General features: G+C 36.5%; 1 long non-coding RNA gene across 1 annotated transcript; it reads right to left on the bottom strand.

Moving 5' to 3' along the window:
• Positions 1 to 337: 337 nt before the first annotated feature.
• Positions 338 to 828, bottom strand: LOC147871692 (uncharacterized). The gene is made up of 2 exons (XR_015538439.1): positions 794 to 828; positions 338 to 633 (listed from the first exon to the last, which is right to left on the bottom strand). It is a non-coding gene; the product is annotated as an uncharacterized LOC147871692 (long non-coding RNA).
• Positions 829 to 23791: the final 22963 nt, after the last annotated feature.

Genomic DNA, 23791 nt, shown 5'->3' with positions numbered 1-23791 from the left:
TCAATGTGACATAAGTTTTGTCTCTCAGATTCCTACAGATCGGGAGATATTTGCCTTTTAAGAACTGACTTTCGAATAATCTCTAAAAATTTAAATGTCTCTATACTCCAAACCCTTGGACATTCATTGACGTGACTGTGACATGAAGTTGACATATACGTTCCCTCAAAGTGACATAAGTTTTGTCTCTCAGATTCCTACATATCGGGAGATATTTGCCTTTAAATATTGACTTTCGAATAATCTCGAAAAATTCAAATGTCTCTATCCTCCAAACCCTTGGACACACATTGACGTGCCTCTGACAGGAAGTTGACATATACGTTCCCTCAAAGTGACATAAGGTTTATATCTTAATTGCATCATGCTTGTGTTCCTCAATACAGTACTTTTATTTTCCGTCGTTACACAAGCTTATTGTTAAAATCATATAAAATTTCACATAAAATTGTTACATTTTAAAATTGACGACATGTTTCGATATACAATTCTATCATCGTCAGGTCTATCAAAATTAAAATTAAAATCTGGTGTATCTGTTGCTCTGCTTATATTGCTTTTGTTTTTATCCGTTTTTATTACATCTCCAGGCTTCTTTCATTTAATTTTGGAGACGCGCCTGGGTGCCTATATCTGCAAAATCAATTTTAATTTTCATATCGTGATTCTGGCTACCGACATAGGAAATGGAATAATATTACTCTAATTTTATATTATTTTAAGGAATTACTCAAATATATCGTAATACAAGCAAAAGAAATGCAATCACAAAATATAAAGTATTATAACATACCGGGTTGTGTGTGAGGTGCGTGTCCGTTGTTATAAAATTAGAGTAATATTATTCCATTTCCTATGTCGGTAGCCAGAATCATGATATGAAAATTAAAATTGATTTTGCAGATATAGGCACCCAGGCGCGTCTACAAAATTAAATGAAAGAAGCCTGGAGATGTAATAAAAACGGATAAAAACAAAAGCAATATAAGCAGAGCAACAGATACACCAGATTTTAATTTTAATTTTGATAGACCTGACGATGATAGAATTGTATATCGAAACATGTCGTCAATTTTAAAATGTAACAATTTTATGTGAAATTTTATATGATTTTAACAATAAGCTTGTGTAACGACGGAAAATAAAAGTACTGGACATAAGGTTTGTCTCTCAGATTCCTACAGATCGGGAGATATTTGCCTTTTAAAAATTGAGTTTCGAATAATCTCTAAAAATTTAAATGTCTCTATCCTCCAGACCCTTTGACATACATTGACGTGACTATGACATGAAGTTGACATATACGTTCCCTCAAAGTGACATAAGTTTTGTCTCTCAGATTAATACAGATCGGGAGATATTTGCCTTTTCAAAAATTGACTTTCGAATTATCTCGAAAAATTAAAATGTCTCTATCCTCCAAACCCTTGGACATACATTGACGATACTCTGACATGAAGTTGACATATGCGTTCCCTCAATGTGACATACGGTTTGTTTCTCAGATGCCTACAGATCGGGAGATATTTGCCTTTTAGAAATTGACTTTCGAATAATCTCGAAAAATTAAAATATCTCTATCGTCCAAACCCTTGGACATACATTGACGAGACTCTGACATGAAGTTGACATATATGTTCCCTCAAATTGACATAAGTTGTGTCTCTCAGATGACTACAGATAGGGAGATATTTGCCTCTTAATAATTGACTTTCGAATAATCTCGAATAATTAAAATGTCTCTATCCTCCAAACCCTTGAATATACATTGACGAGACTCTGACACGAAGTTGACATGTATGTTCCCTCAAAGTGGCATAAGTTTTGTCTCTCAGATGCCTACAGATCGGTAGATATTTGCCTTCTAAAAATTGACTTTCGAATAATCTCTAAAAATTTAAATGTCTCTATCCTGCAAACCCTTTTACATACATTGACGTGACTCTGACAGGAAGTTGACATATATATTCCCTCAAAGTGACATTAGTTTTGTCTCTCAGATTCCTACGGATCGGGAGATATTTGCCTTTAAATAATTCACTTCCAAATAATCTCGAAAAATTGAAATGTCTCTATCGTCCAAACCCTTGGACATACATTGACGAGACTCTGACATGCAGTTGACATATGCGTTCCCTCAAAGTGACATAAGGGTTGTCTCTCATATGCCTACAGATCGGGAGATATTTGCCTTTTAAAAATTGCTTTGGAATAATCTATAAAAATTTAAATGTCTCTATCGTCCAAACCCTTGAACATACATTGACGAGAGTCTGACATAAAGTTGACATATGCGTTCCCTCAATGTGACATAAGGTTTGTCTCTCAGATGCCTACAGATCGGGAGATATTTGCCTTTAGTAATTGACTTTCGAATAATCTCGAAAAATTAAAATATCTCTATCGTCCAAACCCTTGGACATACATTGACGAAACTCTGACATGAAGTTGACATATATGTTCCCTCAAAGTGACATACGTTTTGTCTCTCAGATGCCTACAGATCGGTAGTAATTTGCCTTCAAAAATTGACTTTCGAATAATCTCTAAAAATTTAAATGTCTCTATCCTGCAAACCCTTGGACATACATTGACGTGACTCTGAAAGGAAGTTGACATATATATTCCCTCAAAGTGACATTAGTTTTGTCTCTCAGATTCCTACGGATCGGGAGATATTTGCCTTTAAATAATTCACTTCCAAATAATCTCGAAAAATTAAAATGTCTCTATCGTCCAAATCCTTGGACATACATTGACGAGACTCTGACATGCAGTTGACATATGCGTTCCCTCAAAGTGACATAAGGGTTGTCTCTCATATGCCTACAGATCGGGAGATATTTGCCTTTTAAAAATTGACTTTCGAATAATCTCGAAAAATTAAAATGTCTCTATCGTCCAAACCCTTGGACATACATTGACGAGATTCTGACATGAAGTTGACATATACGTTCCCTCTAAGTGACATAAGTTTTGTCTCTCAGATTCCTACAGATCGGGAGATATTTGCCTTTTAAAAATTGACTTTCGAATAATCTATAAAAATTTAAATGTCTCTATCCTCCAAACCCTTGGACATACATTGACGTGACTCTGACCGGAAGTTGACATATACGTTCCCTCAAAGTGACATAAGTTCTGTCTCTCAGATTCTAACAGATTGGGAGATATTTGCCTTTAAAAATTGACTTTCGAATAATCTCTAAAAATTTAAATGTCTCTCTCCTCCAAACACTTCGAAATACATTGACGTGACTATGACATTAAGTTGACATATACGTTCCCTCAAAGTGACATAAGTTTTGTCTCTCAGATTCATACAGATCGGGAGATATTTGCCTTTTCAAAAATTGACTTTCGAATAATCTCGAAAAATTAAAATGTCTCTATCCTCCAAACCCTTGGACATACATTGACGAGACTCTGACATGAAGTTGACATATGCGTTCCCTCAAAGTGGCATAAGGGTTGTCTCTCAGATGAATACAGATCGGGAGATATTTGCCTTTTAAAAATTGACTTTCGAATGATCTCGAAAAATTAAAATGTCTCTATCGTCCAAACCCTTGGACATACATTGACGATATTCTCACATGAAGTTGACATATACGTTCCCTCAAAGTGACATAAGTTTTGTCTCTAAGATTCCTATTGATCGGGAGATATTTGCCTTTTCAAAAATTGACTTTCGAATAATCTCTAAAAATTTAAATGTCTCTTACCTCCAAACCCTTGGACATACATAGACGTGCCTCTGACAGCAGGTTGACATATACGTTCCCTCAAAGTGACATAAGTTTTGTCTCTCAGATTCCTACAAATCGGGAGATATTTGCCTTTTAAAAATTGACTTTCGAATAATCTCGAAAAATTAAAATGTCTCTTTCCTCCAAACCCTTTAACATACATTGACGAGACTCTGACATGAAGTTGACATATGCGTTCCCTCATGTGACATAAGGTTTGTCTCTCAGATGCCTACAGATCGGGAGATATTTGCCTTTTAGAAATTGACTTTCGAATAATCTCGAAAAATTAAAATATCTCTATCGTCCAAACCCTTGGACATACATTGACGAGATTCTGACATCTAGTTGACATATACGTTCCCTCAAGGTGACATAAGTTTTGTCTCTCTGATTCCTACAGATCGGGAGATATTTGCCTTTTCAAAAATTGACTTTCGAATAATCTCTAAAAATTTAAATGTCTCTATCCTCCAACCCCTTGGACATACATTGACATGACTCTGACAGGAAGTTGATATATACGTTCCCTCAAAGTGACATATGTTTTGTCTCTCAGATTCTTACAGATCTTGAGATATTTGCCTTTTAAAAATTGACTTTCAAATAATCTCTAAAAATTTAAATGTCTCTATCCTCCAAACCCTTGGACATACATTGACGTGCCTCTGACTGCAAGTTGACATATACGTTCCCTCAAAGTGGCATAAGGTTTGTCTCTCAGATGCCTACAGATCGGGAGATATTTGCCTTTTAAAAATTAACTTTCGAATAATCTCGAAAAATTAAAATGTCTCTATCGTCCAAACCCTTGGACATACATTGACGAGATTCTCACATGAAGTTGACATATACGTTCCCTCAAAGTGACATAAGTTTTGTCTCTTAGATTCCTATTGATCGGGAGATATTTGCCATTTCAAAAATTGACTTTCGAATAATCTCTAAAAATTTAAATGTCTCTATCCTCCAAACCCTTGGACATACATTGACGTACCTCTGACAGCAAGTTGACATTTACGTTCCCTCAAAGTGACATAAGTTTTGTCTCTCAGATTCCTACAGATCGGGAGATATTTGCCTTTTAAAAATTGACTTTCGAATAATCTCGAAAAATTAAAATGTCTCTTTCCTCCAAACCCTTCGACATACATTGACGTGACTATGACAAGAAGTTGACATATACGTTCCCTCAAAGTGACTTTAGTTTTGTCTCTCAGATTAATACAGATCGGGAGATATTTGCCTTTTCAATAATTGACTTTCGAATAATCTCCAAAAATTAAAATATCTCTATCCTCCAAAACCTTCGACATACATTGACGAGACTCTGACATGAAGTTGACATACGCGTTCCCTCAAAGTGACATAAGGTTTGTCTCTCAGATGCCTACAGATCGGGAGATATTTGCCTTTTAAAAATTGACTTTCAAATAATCTCTAAAAATTTAAATGTCTCTATCCTCCAAACCCTAGGACATACATTGACGTGACTATGACATGAAGTTGACATATACGTTCCCTCAAAGTGACATAAGTTTTGTCTCTCAGATTAATACAGATCGGGAGATATTTGTCTTTTAAAAATTGACTTTCGAAAAATCTCGAAAAATTAAAATGTCTCTATCCTCCAAACCCTTGGACATACATTGACGTGACTCTGACAGGACATTTACATATACGTTCCCTCAAAGTGACATAAGTTTCGTCTCTCAGATTCCTACAGATCGGGAGATATTTGCCTTTTAAAAATTGACTTTCGAATAATCTCTAAAAATTTAAATGTCTCTATCCTCCAAACCCTTGGACATACTTTGACGTGACTCTGACAGGACATTTACATATACGTTCCCTCAAAGTGACATAAGTTTTGTCTCTCAGATTCCTACAGATCGGGAGATATTTGCCTTTTAAAAATTGACTTTCGAATAATCTCGAATAATTTAAATGTCTCTATCGTCCAAAACCTTGGACATGCATTGACGAGACTCTGACATGAAGTTGACATATGCGTTCCCTCAAAGTGACATAAGTTTTGGCTCTCAGATTCCTACAGATCGGGAGATATTTGCCTTTTAATAATTGACTTTCGAATAATCTCGAAAAATTAAAATGTCTCTTTCCTCCAAACCCTTCGTCATACATTGACGTGACTATGACAAGAAGTTGACATATACTTTCCCTCAAAGTGACATTATTTTTGTCTCTCAGATTAATACAGATCGGGAGATATTTGCCTTTTCAAAAATTGACTTTCGAATAATCTCGAAAAATTTAAACGTCTCTATCCTCCAAACCCTTGGACATGCATTGACGAGACTCTGACATGAAGTTGACATATGCGTTCCCTCAAAGTGACATAAGGTTTGTCTCTCAGATGCCTATAGATCGGGAGATATTTGCCTTTTAAAAATTGACTTTCGAATAATCTCGAAAAATTAAAATGTCTCTATCGTCAAAAACTTTGTACATACATTGACGTGCCTCTGACAGCAAGTTGACATATACGTTCCATCAAAGTGACATAAGATTTGTCTCTTAGATTCCTACAGATCGGGAGATATTTGCCTTTTAAAAATTGAATTTCGAATAATCTCGAAAAATTAAAATATCTCTATCGTCCAAACCCTTGGACATACATTGACGAGATTCTGACATGTAGTTGACATATACGTTCCCTCAAAGTGACATAAGGTTTGTCTCTCAGATGCCTACAGATCGGGTGATATTTGCCTTTTAAAAATTGACTTTCGAATAATCTCGAAAAATTAAAATGTATCTATCCTCCAAACATTTGAACATACATTGACGAGACTTTGACATGAAGTTGACATATGCGTTCCCTCAAAGTGACATAAGGTTTGTCTCTCAGATGCCTACAGATCGGGAGATATTTGCCTTTTAAAAATTGACTTTCGAATAATCTCGAAAAATTAAAATATCTCTATCGTCCAAACCCTTTGACATACATTGACGAGATTCTGACATGTCGTTGACATAAACGTTCCCTCAAAGTGACATAAGTTTTTTCTCTCAGATTCCTACAGATCGGGAGATATTTGTCTTTTAAAAATTGACTTTCGAATAATCTCTAAAAATTTAAATGTCTCTATCCTCCAAACCCTTTTACATACATTGACGTGACTCTGACAGGAAGTTGACATATGCGTTCCCTCAAAGTGACATAAGTTTTGTCTCTCAGATGCCTACAGATCGGGAGATATTTTCCTTTTAAAAATTGACTTTCAAATAATCTCTAAAAATTTAAATGTCTCTATCCTCCAAACCCTTGGACATACATTGACGTGACTCTGACAGGAAGTTGACATATATGTTCCCTCCAAGTGACATTAGTTTTGTCTCGCAGATTCCTACAGATCAGGAGATATTTGCCTTTAAATAATTCACTTTCGAATAATCTCGAAAAATTAAAATGTCTCTATTCTCCAAACCCTTTGACATACATTGACGAGACTCTGACATGACGTTGACATATGCGTTCCCAAAGAGTGGCATAAGATTTGTCTCTCAGATGCCTACAGATCGGGAGATATTTGCATTTTAAAAATTGACTTTCAAATAATCTCGATAAATTAAAATGTCTCTATCGTCCAAACCCTTGGACATACATTGACGAGACTCTGACATGAAGTTGACATATGCGTTCCCTCAAAGTGACATAAGGTTTGTCTCTCAGATGCCTACAGATCGGGAGATATTTGCATTTTAAAAACTGACTTTCAAATAATCTCGAAAAATTTAAATGTGTCTATCGTCCAAACCCTTGGACATACATTGACGAGATTCTGACATGAAGTTGATATATGCGTTCCCTCAAAGTGACATAAGGTTTGTCTCTCAGATTCCTACAGATCGGGAGATATTTGCCTTTTAAAAATTGACTTTCAAATAATCTCTAGAAATTTAAATGTCTCTATCCTCCAAACCCTTGGACATACATTGTTGTGACACTGACAGGAAGTTGACATATACGTTCCCTCATTGTGACATAAGTTCTGTCTCTCAGATTCCTACAGATCGGGAGATATTTGCCTTTTAAAAATTGACTTACGAATAATCTCGAAAAATTAAAATGTCTCTATCCTCCAAACCCTTGAACATACATTAACGAGACTCTGACATGAAGTTGACATATGGGTTCCCTCAAAGTGACATAAGGTTTGTCTCTCAGATGCCTACAGATCGGGAGATATTTGCCTTTTAAAAATTGACTTTCGAATAATCTCGAAAAATTAAAATATCTCTATCGTCCAAACCCTTGGACATACATTGACGAGATTCTGACATGAAGTTAACATATAAGTTCCCTCAAAGTGACATAAGTTTTGTCTCTCAGATTCCTACAGATCGGGAGATATTTGCCTTTTAAAAATTGACTTTCGAATAATCTCTAAAAATTTAAATGTCTCTATCCTCCAAACCCTTGGACATACATTGACGTGACACTGACAGGAAGTTGACATATACGTTCCCTCATTGTGACATAAGTTTTGTCTCTCAGATTCCTACAGATCGGGAGATATTTGCCTTTTTAAAAATTGACTTTCGAATAATCTCGAAAAATTTAAATGTCTCTTTCCTCCAAACACTTCGACATACATTAACGTGACTATGACAAGAAGTTGACATATACGTTCCCTCAAAGTGACATAAGTTTTGTCTCTCAGATTAATACAGATCGGGAGATATTTGCCTTTTCAAAAATTGACTTTCGAATAATCTCGAAAAATTAAAATGTCTCTATCCTCCAAACCCTTGGACATGCATTGACGAGACTCTGACATGAAGTTGACATATGCGTGCCCTCAAGGTGACATAATTTTTGTCTCTCAGATGCCTATAGATCGGGAGATATTTGCCTTTTAAAAATTGACTTTCGAATAATCTCGAAAAATTAAAATGTCTCTATCGTCCAAAACCTTGGACATACATTGACGAGACTCTGACATGAAGGTGACATATGCGTTCCCTCTAAGTGACATAAGTTTCGTCTCTCAGATTCCTACAGATCGGGAGATATTTGCCTTTAAATATTGACCTTCGAATAATCTCTAAAAATTTAAATGTCTCTATCCTCCAAACCCTTGGACATACATTGACGTGACTCTGACAGGACATTTACATATACGTTCCCTCAAAGTGACATAAGTTTTGTCTCTCAGATTCCTACAGATCGGGAGATATTTGCTTTTTAAAAATTGACTTTCGAATAATCTCTAAAAATTTAAATGTATCTATCCTCCAAACCCTTGGACATACATTGACGTGACTCTGACTGGAAGTTGACATACATGTTCCCTCAAAGTGGCATTAGTTTTGTCTCTCAGATTCCTACAGATCGGGAGATATTTGCCTTTTAATAATTCACTTCGAATAATCTCGAAAAATTAAAATGTCTCTATCCTCCAAACCCTTGGACATACATTGACGAGACTCTGACATGAAGTTGACTTATGCGTTCCCACAAAGTGGCATAAGGTTTGTCTCTCAGATGCCTACAGATCGGGAGATATTTGCCTTTTAAAAATTGACTTTCAAATAATCACGAAAAATTAAAATGTCTCTATCGTCCAAACCCTTGGACATACTTGACGAGACTCTGACATGAAGTTGACATATGCGTTCCCTCAAACTGACATAAGGTTTGTCTCTCAGATGCCTACAGATCGGGAGATATTTTCCTTTTAAAAATTGACTTTGGAATAATCTCGAAAAATTAAAATATCTCTATCGTCCAAACCCTTGGACATGCATTGACGAGACTCTGACATGAAGTTGACATATGCGTTCCCTCAAGGTGACATAAGGTTTGTCTCTCAGATGCCTATAGATCGGGAGATATTTGCCTTTTAAAAATTGACTTTCGAATAATCTCTAAAAATTAAAATGTCTCTATCGTCCAAAACCTTTTAAATACATTGACGAGACTGTGACATGAAGTTGACAGATGCGTTCCCTCAAAGTGACATGAGGTTTTGTCTCTCAGATGCATACAGTTCGGGAGATATTTGCCTTTTAATAATTGACTTTCAAATAATCTCTAAAAATTTAAATGTCTCTATCCTCCAAACCCTTGGACATACATTGACGAGATTCTGACATGAAGTTGACATATACGTTCCCTCTAAGTGACATAAGTTTCGTTTCTCAGATTCCTACAGATCGGGAGATATTTGCCTTTTAAAAATTGACTTTCGAATAATCTCTAAAAATTTAAATGTCTCTATCCTCCAAACCCTTGGACATACATTGACGTGACTCTGACAGGAAGTTGACATATATGTTCCCTCAAAGTGACATTACTTTTGTCTCTCAGATTCCTACAGATCGGGAGATATTTGCCTTTTAATAATTCACTTTCGAATAATCTCGAAAAATTAAAATGTCTCTATCCTCCAAACCCTTGGACATACATTGACGAGACTCTGACATGAAGTTGATATATGCGTTCCCTCAAAGTGACATAATGTTTGTCTCTCAGATTAATACAGATCGGGAGATATTTGCCTTTTAAAAATTGACTTTCGAATAATCTCTAAAAATTAAAATGTCTCTATCGTCCAAACCCTTTGACATACATTGACGAGATTCTGACATGAAGTTGACATATACGTTCCCTCTAAGTAACATATGTTTCGTCTCTCAGATTCCTACAGATCGGGAGATATTTGCCTTTTAAAAATTTACTTTCGAATAATCTCTAAACATTTAAATGTCTCTATCCTCCAAACCCTTCGACATACCTTGACGTGACTATGACATGAAGTTGACATATACGTTCCCTCAAAGTGACATAAGTTTTGTCACTCAGATTAATACAGATCGGGAGATATTTGCCTTTTCAAAAATTGACTTTCGAATAATCTCGAAAAATTAAAATGTCTCTATCCTCTAAACCCTTGAACATACATTGACGAGACTCTGTCATGAAGTTGGCATATGCTTTCCCTCAAAGTGACAAAAGGTTTGTCTCTCAGATGCCCACAGATCGGGAGATATTTGCCTTTTAAAAATTGACTTTCGAATAATCTCGAATAATTAAAATTTCTCTATCGTCCAAACCCTTGGACATACATTGACGAGATTCTGACATGTAGTTGGCATATACGTTCTCTCAAAGTGATATAAGTTTTGTCTCTCAGATTCCTACAGATCGGGAGATATTTGCCTTTTAAAAATTGACTTTCGAATAATCTCGTAAAATTAAAATGTCTCTATCGTCCAAACCCTTGGACATACATTGACGAGACTCTGACACGAAGTTGACATATGCGTTCCCTCAAAGTGACATAAGGTTTGTCTCTCAGATGCCTACAGATCGGGAGATATTTGCATTTTAAAAACTGACTTTCAAATAATCTCGAAAAATTTAAATGTGTCTATCGTCCAAACCCTTGGACATACATTGACGAGATTCTGACATGAAGTTGATATATGCGTTCCCTCAAAGTGACATAAGGTTTGTCTCTCAGATTCCTACAGATCGGGAGATATTTGCCTTTTAAAAATTGACTTTCAAATAATCTCTAGAAATTTAAATGTCTCTATCCTCCAAACCCTTGGACATACATTGACGTGACACTGACAGGAAGTTGACATATACGTTCCCTCATTGTGACATAAGTTTTGTCTCTCAGATTCCTACAGATCGGGAGATATTTGCCTTTTAAAAATTGACTTTCGAATAATCTCGAAAAATTAAAATGTCTCTATCCTCCAAACCCTTGAACATACATTAACGAGACTCTGACATGAAGTTGACATATGGGTTCCCTCAAAGTGACATAAGGTTTGTCTCTCAGATGCCTACAGATCGGGAGATATTTGCCTTTTAAAAATTGACTTTCGAATAATCTCGAAAAATTAAAATATCTCTATCGTCCAAACCCTTGGGCATACATTGACGAGATTCTGACATGAAGTTAACATATACGTTCCCTCAAAGTGACATAAGTTTTGTCTCTCAGATTCCTACAGATCGGGAGATATTTGCCTTTTAAAAATTGACTTTCGAATAATCTCTAAAAATTTAAATGTCTCTATCCTCCAAACCCTTGGACATACATTGACGTGACACTGACAGGAAGTTGACATATACGTTCCCTCATTGTGACATAAGTTTTGTCTCTCAGATTCCTACAGATCGGGAGATATTTGCCTTTTAAAAATTGACTTTCGAATAATCTCGAAAAATTAAAATGTCTCTTTCCTCCAAACACTTCGACATACATTAACGTGACTATGACAAGAAGTTGACATATACGTTCCCTCAAAGTGACATAAGTTTTGTCTCTCAGATTAATACAGATCGGGAGATATTTGCCTTTTCAAAAATTGACTTTCGAATAATCTCGAAAAATTAAAATGTCTCTATCCTCCAAACCCTTGAACATGCATTGACGAGACTCTGACATGAAGTTGACATATGCGTGCCCTCAAGGTGACATAAGGTTTGTCTCTCAGATGCCTATAGATCGGGAGATATTTGCCTTTTAAAAATTGACTTTCGAATAATCTCGAAAAATTAAAATGTCTCTATCCTCCAAACCCTTGGACATACATTGACGAGACCCTGACATGAATTTGACATATGCGTTCCCTCAAAGTGACATAAGTTTTGTCTCTCAGATGCCTACAGATCGGTAGATATTTGCCTTTTAAATATTGACTTTCGAATAATCTCTAAAAATTTAAATGTCTCTATCCTCCAAACCCTTGGACATGCATTGACGAGACTCTGACATGAAGTTGACATATGCGTGCCCTCAAGGTGACATAAGGTTTGTCTCTCAGATGCCTATAGATCGGGAGATATTTGCCTTTTAAAAATTGACTTTCGAATAATCTCTAAAAATTAAAATGTCTCTATCGTCCAAAACCTTGGAAATACATTGACGAGACTGTGACATGAAGTTGACAGATGCGTTCCCTCAAAGTGACATGAGGTTTTGTCTCTCAGATGCATACAGTTCGGGAGATATTTGCCTTTTAAAAATTGACTTTCAAATAATCTCTAAAAATTTAAATGTCTCTATCCTCCAAACCCTTGGACATACATTGACGTGACTCTGACAGGACATTTACATATACGTTCCCTCAAAGTGACATAAGTTTCGTTTCTCAGATTCCTACAGATCGGGAGATATTTGCCTTTTAAAAATTGACTTTCGAATAATCTCTAAAAATTTAAATGTCTCTATCCTCCAAACCCTTGGACATACATTGACGTGACTCTGACAGGAAGTTGACATATATGTTCCCTCAAAGTGACATTACTTTTGTCTCTCAGATTCCTACAGATCGGGAGATATTTGCCTTTTAATAATTCACTTTCGAATAATCTCGAAAAATTAAAATGTCTCTATCCTCCAAACCCTTGGACATACATTGACGAGACTCTGACATGAAGTTGATATATGCGTTCCCACAAAGTGGCATAAGGTTTGTCTCTCAGATGCCTACAGATCGGGAGATATTTGCCTTTTAATAATTGACTTTCAAATAATCTCGAAAAATTAAAATGTCTCTATCGTCCAAACCCTTGGACATACATTGACGAGACTCTGACATGAAGTTGACATATGCGTTCCCTCAAAGTGACATAATGTTTGTCTCTCAGATTAATACAGATCGGGAGATATTTGCCTTTTAAAATTGACTTTCGAATAATCTCTAAAAATTAAAATGTCTCTATCGTCCAAACCCTTTGACATACATTGACGAGATTCTGACATGAAGTTGACATATACGTTCCCTCTAAATAACATATGTTTCGTCTCTCAGGTTCCTACAGATCGGGAGATATTTGCCTTTTAAAAATTTACTTTCGAATAATCTCTAAACATTTAAATGTCTCTATCCTCCAAACCCTTCGACATACCTTAAGGTGACTATGACATGAAGTTGACATATACGTTCCCTCAAAGTGACATAAGTTTTGTCACTCAGATTAATACAGATCGGGAGATATTTGCCTTTTCAAAAATTGACTTTCGAATAATCTCGAAAAATTAAAATGTCTCTATCCTCCAAACCCTTGAACATACATTGACGAGACTCTGTCATGAAGTTGGCATATGCTTTCCCTCAAAGTGACAAAAGGTTTGTCTCTCAGATGCCCACAGATCGGGAGATATTTGCCTTTTAAAAATTGACTTTCGAATAATCTCGAAAAATTAAAATTTCTCTAACGTCCAAACCCTTGGACATACATTGACGAGATTCTGACATGTAGTTGGCATATACGTTCTCTCAAAGTGATATAAGTTTTGTCTCTCAGATTCCTACAGATCGGGAGATATTTGCCTTTTAAAAATTGACTTTCGAATAATCTCGTAAAATTAAAATATCTCTATCCTCCAAACCCTTGGACATACATTGACGTGACTCTGACAGGACGTTTACATATACGTTCCCTCAAAGTGACATAAGTTCTGTCTCTCAGATCCCTACAGATCGGAAGATATTTGCTTTTTAAAAATTGACTTTCGAATAATCTCGAAAAATTTAAATGTCTCTATCCTCCAAACCCTTCAACATACATTGACGTGACTCTGACAGGAAGTTGACATATACGTTCCCTCAAATGGACATAAGTTTTGTCTCTCAGATTAATACAGATCGGGAGATATTTGCCTTTTCAAAAATTGACTTTCGAATAATCTCGAAAAATTAAAATGTCTCTATCCTCCAAACCCTTTGACATGCATTTACGAGACTCTGACATGAAGTTGACATATGTGTTCCCTCAAGGTGACATAAGGTTTGTCTCTCAGATGCCTATAGATCGGGAGATATTTGCCTTTTAAAAATTGACTTTCGAATAATCTCGAAAAATTAAAATGTCTCTATCGTCCAAAACCTTGGACATGCATTGACGAGACTCTGACATGAAGTTGACATATGCGTTCCCTCAAAGTGACATAAGGTTTGTCTCTCAGATGCCTACAGATCGGGAGATATTTGCCTTTTAAAAATTGTTTTTCAAATAATCTCTAAAAATTTAAATTTCTCTATCCTCCAAACCCTTGGACATACATTGACGTGACTATGACATGAAGTTGACATATACGTTCCCTCAAAGTGACAAAAGTTTTGTTTCTCAGATTAATACAGATCGGGAGATATTTGTCTTTTAAAAATTGACTTTCGAAAAATCTCGAAAAATGAAAATGTCTCTATCCTCCAAACCCTTGGACATACATTGACGTGACTCTGACACGACATTTACATATACGTTCCCTCAAAGTGACATAAGTTTTGTCTCTCAGATTCCTACAGATCGGGAGATATTTGCCTTTTAAAAATTGACTTTAGAATAATCTCTAAAAATTTAAATGTCTGTATCCTCCAAACCCTTGGACATACATTGACGTGACTCTGACAGGAAGTTGACATATACGTTCCCTCAAAGTGACATAAGGTTTGTCTCTCAGATTCCTACAGATCGGGAGATATTTGCCTTTTAAAAATTGACTTTCGAATAATCTCGAAAAATTAAAATGTCTCTTTCCTCCAAACCCTTCGACATACATTGACGTGACTATGACATGAACTTGACATATACGTTCCCTCAAAGTGACATAAGTTTTGTCTCTCAGATTAATACTGATCGGGAGATATTTGAATTTTCAAAAATTGTCTTTCGAATAATCTCGAAAAATTAAAATGTCTCTATCCTCCAAACCCTTGGACATGCATTGACGAGACTCTGACATGAAGTTGACATATGCGTTCCCTCAAAGTGACATAAGGTTTGTCTCTCAGATAACTATAGATCGGGAGATATTTGCCTTTTAAAAATTGACTTTCGAATAATCTCGAAAAATTTAAATGTCTCTATCGTCCAAAACCCTGGACATACATAGACGAGACTCTGACATGAAGTTGACATATACGTTCCCTCAAAGTGACATAAGTTTTGTCTCTCAGATTCCTACAGATCGGGAGATATTTGCCTTTTAAAAATTGACTTTCGAATAATATCGAAAAATTAAAATGTCTCTTTCCTCCAAACCCTTCGACATACATTGACGTGACTATGACAAGAAGTTGACATATACGTTCCCTCAAATGGACATAAGTTTTGTCTCTCAGATTAATACAGATCGGGAGATATTTGCCTTTTCAAAAATTGACTTTCGAATAATCTCGAAAAATTAAAATGTCTCTATCCTCCAAACCCTTTGACATGCCTTTACGAGACTCTGACATGAAGTTGACATACGCGTTCCCTCAAAGTGACATAAGGTTTGTCTCTCAGATGCCTACAGATCGGGAGATATTTGCCTTTTAAAAATTGACTTTCAAATAATCTCTAAAAATTTAAATGTCTCTATCCTCCAAACCCTAGGACATACATTGACGTGACTATGACATGAAGTTGACATATACGTTCCCTCAAAGTGACATAAGTTTTGTCTCTCAGATTAATACAGATCGGGAGATATTTGTCTTTTAAAAATTGACTTTCGAAAAATCTCGAAAAATTAAAATGTCTCTATCCTCCAAACCCTTGGACATACTTTGACGTGACTCTGACAGGACATTTACATATACGTTCCCTCAAAGTGACATAAGTTTTGTCTCTCAGATTCCTACAGATCGGGAGATATTTGCCTTTTAAAAATTGACTTTCGAATAATCTCGAAAAATTTAAATGTCTCTATCGTCCAAAACCTTGGACATGCATTGACGAGACTCTGACATGTAGTTGACATATGCGTTCCCTCAAAGTGACATAAGTTTTGGCTCTCAGATTCCTACAGATCGGGAGATATTTGCCTTTTAATAATTGACTTTCGAATAATCTCGAAAAATTAAAATGTCTCTTTCCTCCAAACCCTTCGTCATACATTGACGTGACTATGACAAGAAGTTGACATATACTTTCCCTCAAAGTGACATTATTTTTGTCTCTCAGATTAATACAGATCGGGAGATATTTGCCTTTTCAAAAATTGATTTTCGAATAATCTCGAAAAATTTAAACGTCTCTATCCTCCAAACCCTTGGACATGCATTGACGAGACTCTGACATGAAGTTGACATATGCGTTCCCTCAAAGTGACATAAGGTTTGTCTCTCAGATGCCTATAGATCGGGAGATATTTGCCTTTTAAAAATTGACTTTCGAATAATCTCGAAAAATTAAAATGTCTCTATCGTCAAAAACTTTGTACATACATATACGTGCCTCTGACAGCAAGTTGACATATACGTTCCATCAAAGTGACATAAGATTTGTCTCTTAGATTCCTACAGATCGGGAGATATTTGCCTTTTAAAAATTGACTTTCGAATAATCTCGAAAAATTAAAATATCTCTATCGTCCAAACCCTTTTACATACATTGACGAGATTCTGACATGTAGTTGACATATACGTTCCCTCAAAGTGACATAAGGTTTGTCTCTCAGATGCCTACAGATCGGGTGATATTTGCCTTTTAATAATTGACTTTCGAATAATCTCGAAAAATTAAAATGTATCTATCCTCCAAACATTTGAACATACATTGACAAGACTCTGACATGAAGTTGACATATGCGTTCCCTCAAAGTGACATAAGGTTTGTCTCTCAGATGCCTACAGATCGGGAGATATTTGCCTTTTAAAAATTGACTTTCGAATAATCTCGAAAAATTTAAATATCTCTATCGTCCAAACCCTTTGACATACATTGACGAGATTCTGACATGTAGTTGACATAAACGTTCCCTCAAAGTGACATAAGTTTTTTCTCTCAGATTCCTACAGATCGGGAGATATTTGCCTTTTAAAAATTGACTTTCGAATAATCTCTAAAAATTTAAATGTCTCTATCCTCCAAACCCTTGGACATACATTGACGTGACTCTGACAGGAAGTTGACATATATGTTCCCTCCAAGTGACATTAGTTTTGTCTCTCAGATTCCTACAGATCAGGAGATATTTGCCTTTAAATAATTCACTTTCGAATAATCTCGAAAAATTAAAATGTCTCTACTCTCCAAACCCTTTGACATACATTGACGAGACTCTGACATGAAGTTCACACATGCGTTCCCAAAAAGTGGCATAAGATTTGTCTCTCAGATGCCTACAGATCGGGAGATATTTGCATTTTAAAAATTGACTTTCAAATAATCTCGAAACATTAAAATGTCTCTATCGTCCAAACCCTTGGACATACATTGACGAGACTCTGACACGAAGTTTACATATGCATTCCCTCAAAGTGACATAAGGTTTGTCTCTCAGATGCCTACAGATCGGGAGATATTTGCATTTTAAGAACTGACTTTCAAATAATCTCGAAAAATTTAAATGTGTCTATCGTCCAAACCCTTGGACATACATTGACGAGATTCTGACATGAAGTTGATATATGCGTTCCCTCAAAGTGACATAAGGTTTGTCTCTCAGATTCCTACAGATCGGGAGATATTTGCCTTTTAAAAATTGACTTTCAAATAATCTCTAGAAATTTAAATGTCTCTATCCTCCAAACCCTTGGACATACATTGACGTGACACTGACAGGAAGTTGACATATACGTTCCCTCATTGTGACATAAGTTTTGTCTCTCAGATTCCTACAGATCGGGAGATATTTGCCTTTTAAAAATTGACTTTCGAATAATCTCGAAAAATTAAAATGTCTCTATCCTCCAAACCCTTGAACATACATTAACGAGACTCTGACATGAAGTTGACATATGGGTTCCCTCAAAGTGACATAAGGTTTGTCTCTCAGATGCCTACAGATCGGGAGATATTTGCCTTTTAAAAATTGACTTTCGAATAATCTCGAAAAATTAAAATATCTCTATCGTCCAAACCCTTGGACATACATTGACGAGATTCTGACATGAAGTTAACATATACGTTCCCTCAAAGTGACATAAGTTTTGTCTCTCAGATTCCTACAGATCGGGAGATATTTGCCTTTTAAAAATTGACTTTCGAATAATCTCTAAAAATTTAAATGTCTCTATCCTCCAAACCCTTGGACATACATTGACGTGACACTGAGAGGAAGTTGACATATACGTTCCCTCATTGTGACATAAGTTTTGTCTCTCAGATTCCTACAGATCGGGAGATATTTGCCTTTTAAAAATTGACTTTCGAATAATCTCGAAAAATTTAAATGTCTCTTTCCTCCAAACACTTCGACATACATTAACGTGACTATGACAAGAAGTTGACATATACGTTCCCTCAAAGTGACATAAGTTTTGTCTCTCAGATTAATACAGATCGGGAGATATTTGCCTTTTCAAAAATTGACTTTCGAATAATCTCGAAAAATTAAAATGTCTCTATCCTCCAAACCCTTGGACATGCATTGACGAGACTCTGACATGAAGTTGACATATACGTTTCCTCAAAGTGACATAAGTTTTGTCACTCAGATTAATACAGATCGGGAGATATTTGCCTTTTCAAAAATTGACTTTCGAATAATCTCGAAAAATTAAAATGTCTCTATCCTCCAAACCCTTGAACATACATTGACGAGACTCTGTCATGAAGTTGACATATGCTTTCCCTCAAAGTGACAAAAGGTTTGTCTCTCAGATGCCCACAGATCGGGAGATATTTGCCTTTTAAAAATTGACTTTCGAATAATCTCGAAAAATTAAAATTTCTCTATCGTCCAAACCCTTGGACATACATTGACGAGATTCTGACATGTAGTTGGCATATACGTTCTCTCAAAGTGATATAAGTTTTGTCTCTCAGATTCCTACAGATCGGGAGATATTTGCCTTTTAAAAATTGACTTTCGAATAATCTCGTAAAATTAAAATATCTCTATCCTCCAAACCCTTGGACATACATTGACGTGACTCTGACAGGACGTTTACATATACGTTCCCTCAAAGTGACATAAGTTCTGTCTCTCAGATTCCTACAGATCGGGAGATATTTGCCTTTTAAAAATTTACTTCCGAATAATCTCGAAAAATTTATATGTCTCTATCCTCCAAACCCCTCGACATACATTGACGTGACTATGACATGAAGTTGACATATACGTTCCCTCAAAGTGACATAAGTTTTGTCTCTCAGAATCCTACACATCGGGAGATATTTGCCTTTTAAAAATTGACTTTCGAATAATCTCCAAAAAGTTAAATGTCTCTATCCTCCATACCCTTGGACATACATTGACGTGACTCTGACAGGACATTTACATATACGTTCCCTCAAAGTGACATAAGTTTTGTCTCTCAGATTCCTACAGATCGGGAGATATTTGCCTTTAAAAATTTACTTTCGAATAATCTCGTAAAATTAAAATGTCTCTATCCTCCAAACCCTTGGACATACATTGACGAGACCCTGACATGAAGTTGACATATGCGTTCCCTCAAAGTGACATAAGTTTTGTCTCTCAGATGCCTACAGATCGGGAGATATTTGCCTTTTAAATATTGACTTTCGAATAATCTCTAAAAATTTAAATGTCTCTATCGTCCAACCCCTTGGACATACATTGACGAGATTCTGACATGAAGTTGACATATACGTTCCCTCAAAGTGACATAAGTTTTGTCTCTCAGATGCCTACAGATCGGGAGATATTTGCCTTTTAATAATTGACTTTCGAATAATCTCTAAAAATTTATATGTCTCTATCCTCCAAACCCTTGGACATATATTGACGTGACTATGACATGAAGTTCACATATACGTTACCCTCAAAGTGACATAAGTTTTGTCTCTCAGTTTAATACAGATCGGGAGATATTTGCCTATTCATAAATTGACTTTCGAATAATCTCGAAAAATTTAAATGTATCTATCCTGCAAACCCTTGGACATACATTGACGAGACTCTGACATGAAGTTGACATATGCGTTCCCTCAAAGTGACATAAGGTTTGTCTCTCAGATGCCTACAGATCGGGAGATATTTGCCTTTTAAAAATTGACTTTCGAATAATCTCGAAAAATTTAAATGTCTCTATCGTCCAAAACCTTGGACATACATTGACGTGACTATGACAGGAAGTTGACATATACGTTTCCTCAAAAAACATAAGTTTTGTCTCTCGGATTCCTACAGATCGGGAGATATTTGCCTTTTAAAAATTGACTTTCGAATAATCTCGAAAAATTAAAATGTCTCTATCCTCCAAACCCTTGGACATACTTTTACGTGACTTTGACAAAAAGTTGACATATGCGTTCCCTCAAAGTGACATAAGGTTTGTCTCTCAGATGATTACAGATCGTTAGATATTTGTTTTTTAAAAATTGACTTACGAATAATCTCGAAAAATTTAAATGTCTCTATCCTCCAAACCCTTGGACATACATTGACGTGTCTATGACATGAAGTTGACATATACGTTCCCTCAAAGTGGCATAAGTTTTGTCTCTCAGATTCCTACAGATCGGGAGATATTTGCCTTTTAAAAATTGACTTTCGAATAATCTCGAAAAATTTAAATGTCTCTATCCTCCAAACCCTTGGACATACATTAACGTGACTCTGACATGTAGTTGACATATGCGTTTCCTCAAAGTGACATAAGGTTTGTCTCTCAGATTCCTACAGATCGGGAGATATTTGACTTTCACAAATTGACTTTCGAATTATCTCGAAAAATTAAAATGTCTCTATCCTCCAAACCCTTGAACATACATTGACGTGACTCTGACAGGAAGTTGACATATAGTTTCCCTCAAAGTGACATAAGGTTTGTCTCTCAGATTCCTACAGATCGGGAGATATTTGCCTTTTGAAAATTGACTTTCGAATAATTTCTAAAAATTTAACCCATTGACAGGGGCTTGCTCTGTTGTGGTAATTGTGTTGCAAGTGTGATAGCAACTTAGATATGAATTATGTGAACGTGTAAGGTGTGGATGTCTAGTTATGTGTGTGGGGTGTTCTACGGAGTGTAGTAAAATAGTAGAAATGTCGGCCGCAATCACATTGCGTGGATAAGAGTCTGCTTCCTGGAAAGAATATGTTATTTCCTTTTATCTGCTTCATCCCATTTCACATTCTCAGTTCAAGCTAATGCCACAGAAAGATCTTCAAAACGTCAGTCATTGTGAATCTGTTCGGAAGCAGATGGGGGGGGGGGGGCTCTGCAGTTTCACTCGTTTAGGAAGTGCGGTGATGAAGATCTCTGGCATAGCTATACCGGACAGTCTTGATAATAGTGGGTGTCCGTTCTCTGACCCAGGAGGGCTTTAAAAGTGTGCTGACCACGCATTACTTAGTTTGTATTTTCTCTATGTAAATCTGTAAAGAGATGTCAAAGCGGGAGGTAACGGGAATACTTGGTGATCATCACCGAGAGGGAGTTTCCAAACAGTCGTTAACGGGAGATGCGCAATAGCAGTTGTCCTATGATCGAAAAGTGTGACTTGCCAGTGATGAGATTGCTTTTTGTAAGTCAGGAAAGTGCAATGAGTTTTCTGGATTGTGTGTGTTTTTCTGCAAGTGGTTTTCAGCGAATATTGCCGGCATTAATTTTGTTGGTAGTGTATTAAGTGTTGATTGCTGCATGTGCCAAAATGGAGTCTGACGAAGTGAAGTTGGTGTTGTTGAAGTACGGTCACCAGTGGGCTGGGTCGTTGGGTGTGTTATAGATGCTCGTGAAGTACAACCTGGTGGCAGAGGGGCTGTGTAGTGGCGACATATGCAATAATCGTTTATAGTGCTTCGTTCATTGAGCTGTAGTTTACGAAATCCCACCTGTTTTCATAAATGATGGAAGATATTTAGGTTATGGAAATGTTTATTAGTTGGTGTCTTATAGGTGATGTTGGTCGTACTTTTCAAATGACTCAGCTCGCGAGACGTTTTCGCCCTTCTGCAAAATTACTTGTGAGAAATTATCGCGTAGGGAGAATGTCGGTGCTGAATTTCCGTGATGTCTTGAGTGCCAACATGAAATGTGACGAGGATAAGTTCGTGTTGGAAAGGACGTGGACGATTTCACTGGGTGATTTATAGGTAGACGTGCAGGTATTCAAGAGTTGTGTCTGGTATCAATCTGAGCAGTATCATAACGGCGACCGACAGGTTATGTGACAAATGTGCCCTAGGATGTAGGCGATGTAGATGAAAATTGTTGGCTACTTGTTTCATAGTGCTTTGTGCTAAGTTGATTGAGCTGTAGTTTATTGGGTGTGGTTGGATTCATAAATTATTTTATGATTTTTGAGGTTATGGAAGTGATTGGTAGTTGGTTTCTTATAGGCGAAGTTGGTAGCTCGTTTCGCCTTAATTTTTTTCTTTACTTCCTGTCGTTTTTAAAGGAGAAGATGTGTCACTAAAGGTATTCACGGAATAAAGTTTGAGGTCTTCATAATTTTACAGTCTTTGGAGTGGTATTTCAGTCAGCATTTGGTTCGTCAGTGCCGTGTAGTGTTCGCGGACGGGCATGTACCTCAGGTGTATTGTCGGTAGATGACAGGACAGTTCGTCAGGGTGCGCACATATTGATCATTGAATATCCCTCATGCTCCGCCGGTGGCGGGATGTGTTCGCTGTTTTTCAGACGTTGCCGTCCCTGCGTGCGAGAAAATGGCGCAGCTCCTCTGCTGTTATTGTTTACTTCGGACGGCGTGATGGTAGGATGCATGGCCAGTCGAGTGCAGCTTTACTCTCTTATATTTCCAATGCTTGCAAGTTTATTTGAACTGATGTTTGTCATCTTTCTCCTGTGTGAAGTACGTAAAGTGGGAAATATTTTGGTTGCACGAAAGGCCGGATTAGTTGCCAGTAGGTTATTAATGTGGTGTAGAGTGCCTTCGTAGTAAGAATTAATACTGGTCTCTCAATGCGGATGTTTATTTCTGTACATGGTTTTGTTTCAGGTAGGCGTGAATGCAAGCATATGGGATACTTCAGCCGTTATGCAGTTTCGAGTCCATCATTACTACGGAGGTAGCAAGACTTTGCTCCGGTAGCTGACATGACCACTGTGCATGATGGACACAATTCATCAGTCGATGCGGTTGGGATGACCCACAGACTCGTGGTGGCAGCCTCTGTTTTTGTGAC

The sequence above is a fragment of the Zootermopsis nevadensis genome, unplaced genomic scaffold (genome assembly GCF_977971745.1).
Source record: "Zootermopsis nevadensis isolate Lab colony 2312 unplaced genomic scaffold, Znev_1.0 Znev_ptg000044l, whole genome shotgun sequence".
Lineage (NCBI taxonomy): Eukaryota > Metazoa > Arthropoda > Insecta > Blattodea > Termopsidae > Zootermopsis > Zootermopsis nevadensis.
Note: the sequence above shows the minus strand (reverse complement) of the source record. Positions and strands in the feature narration are given on the sequence as shown.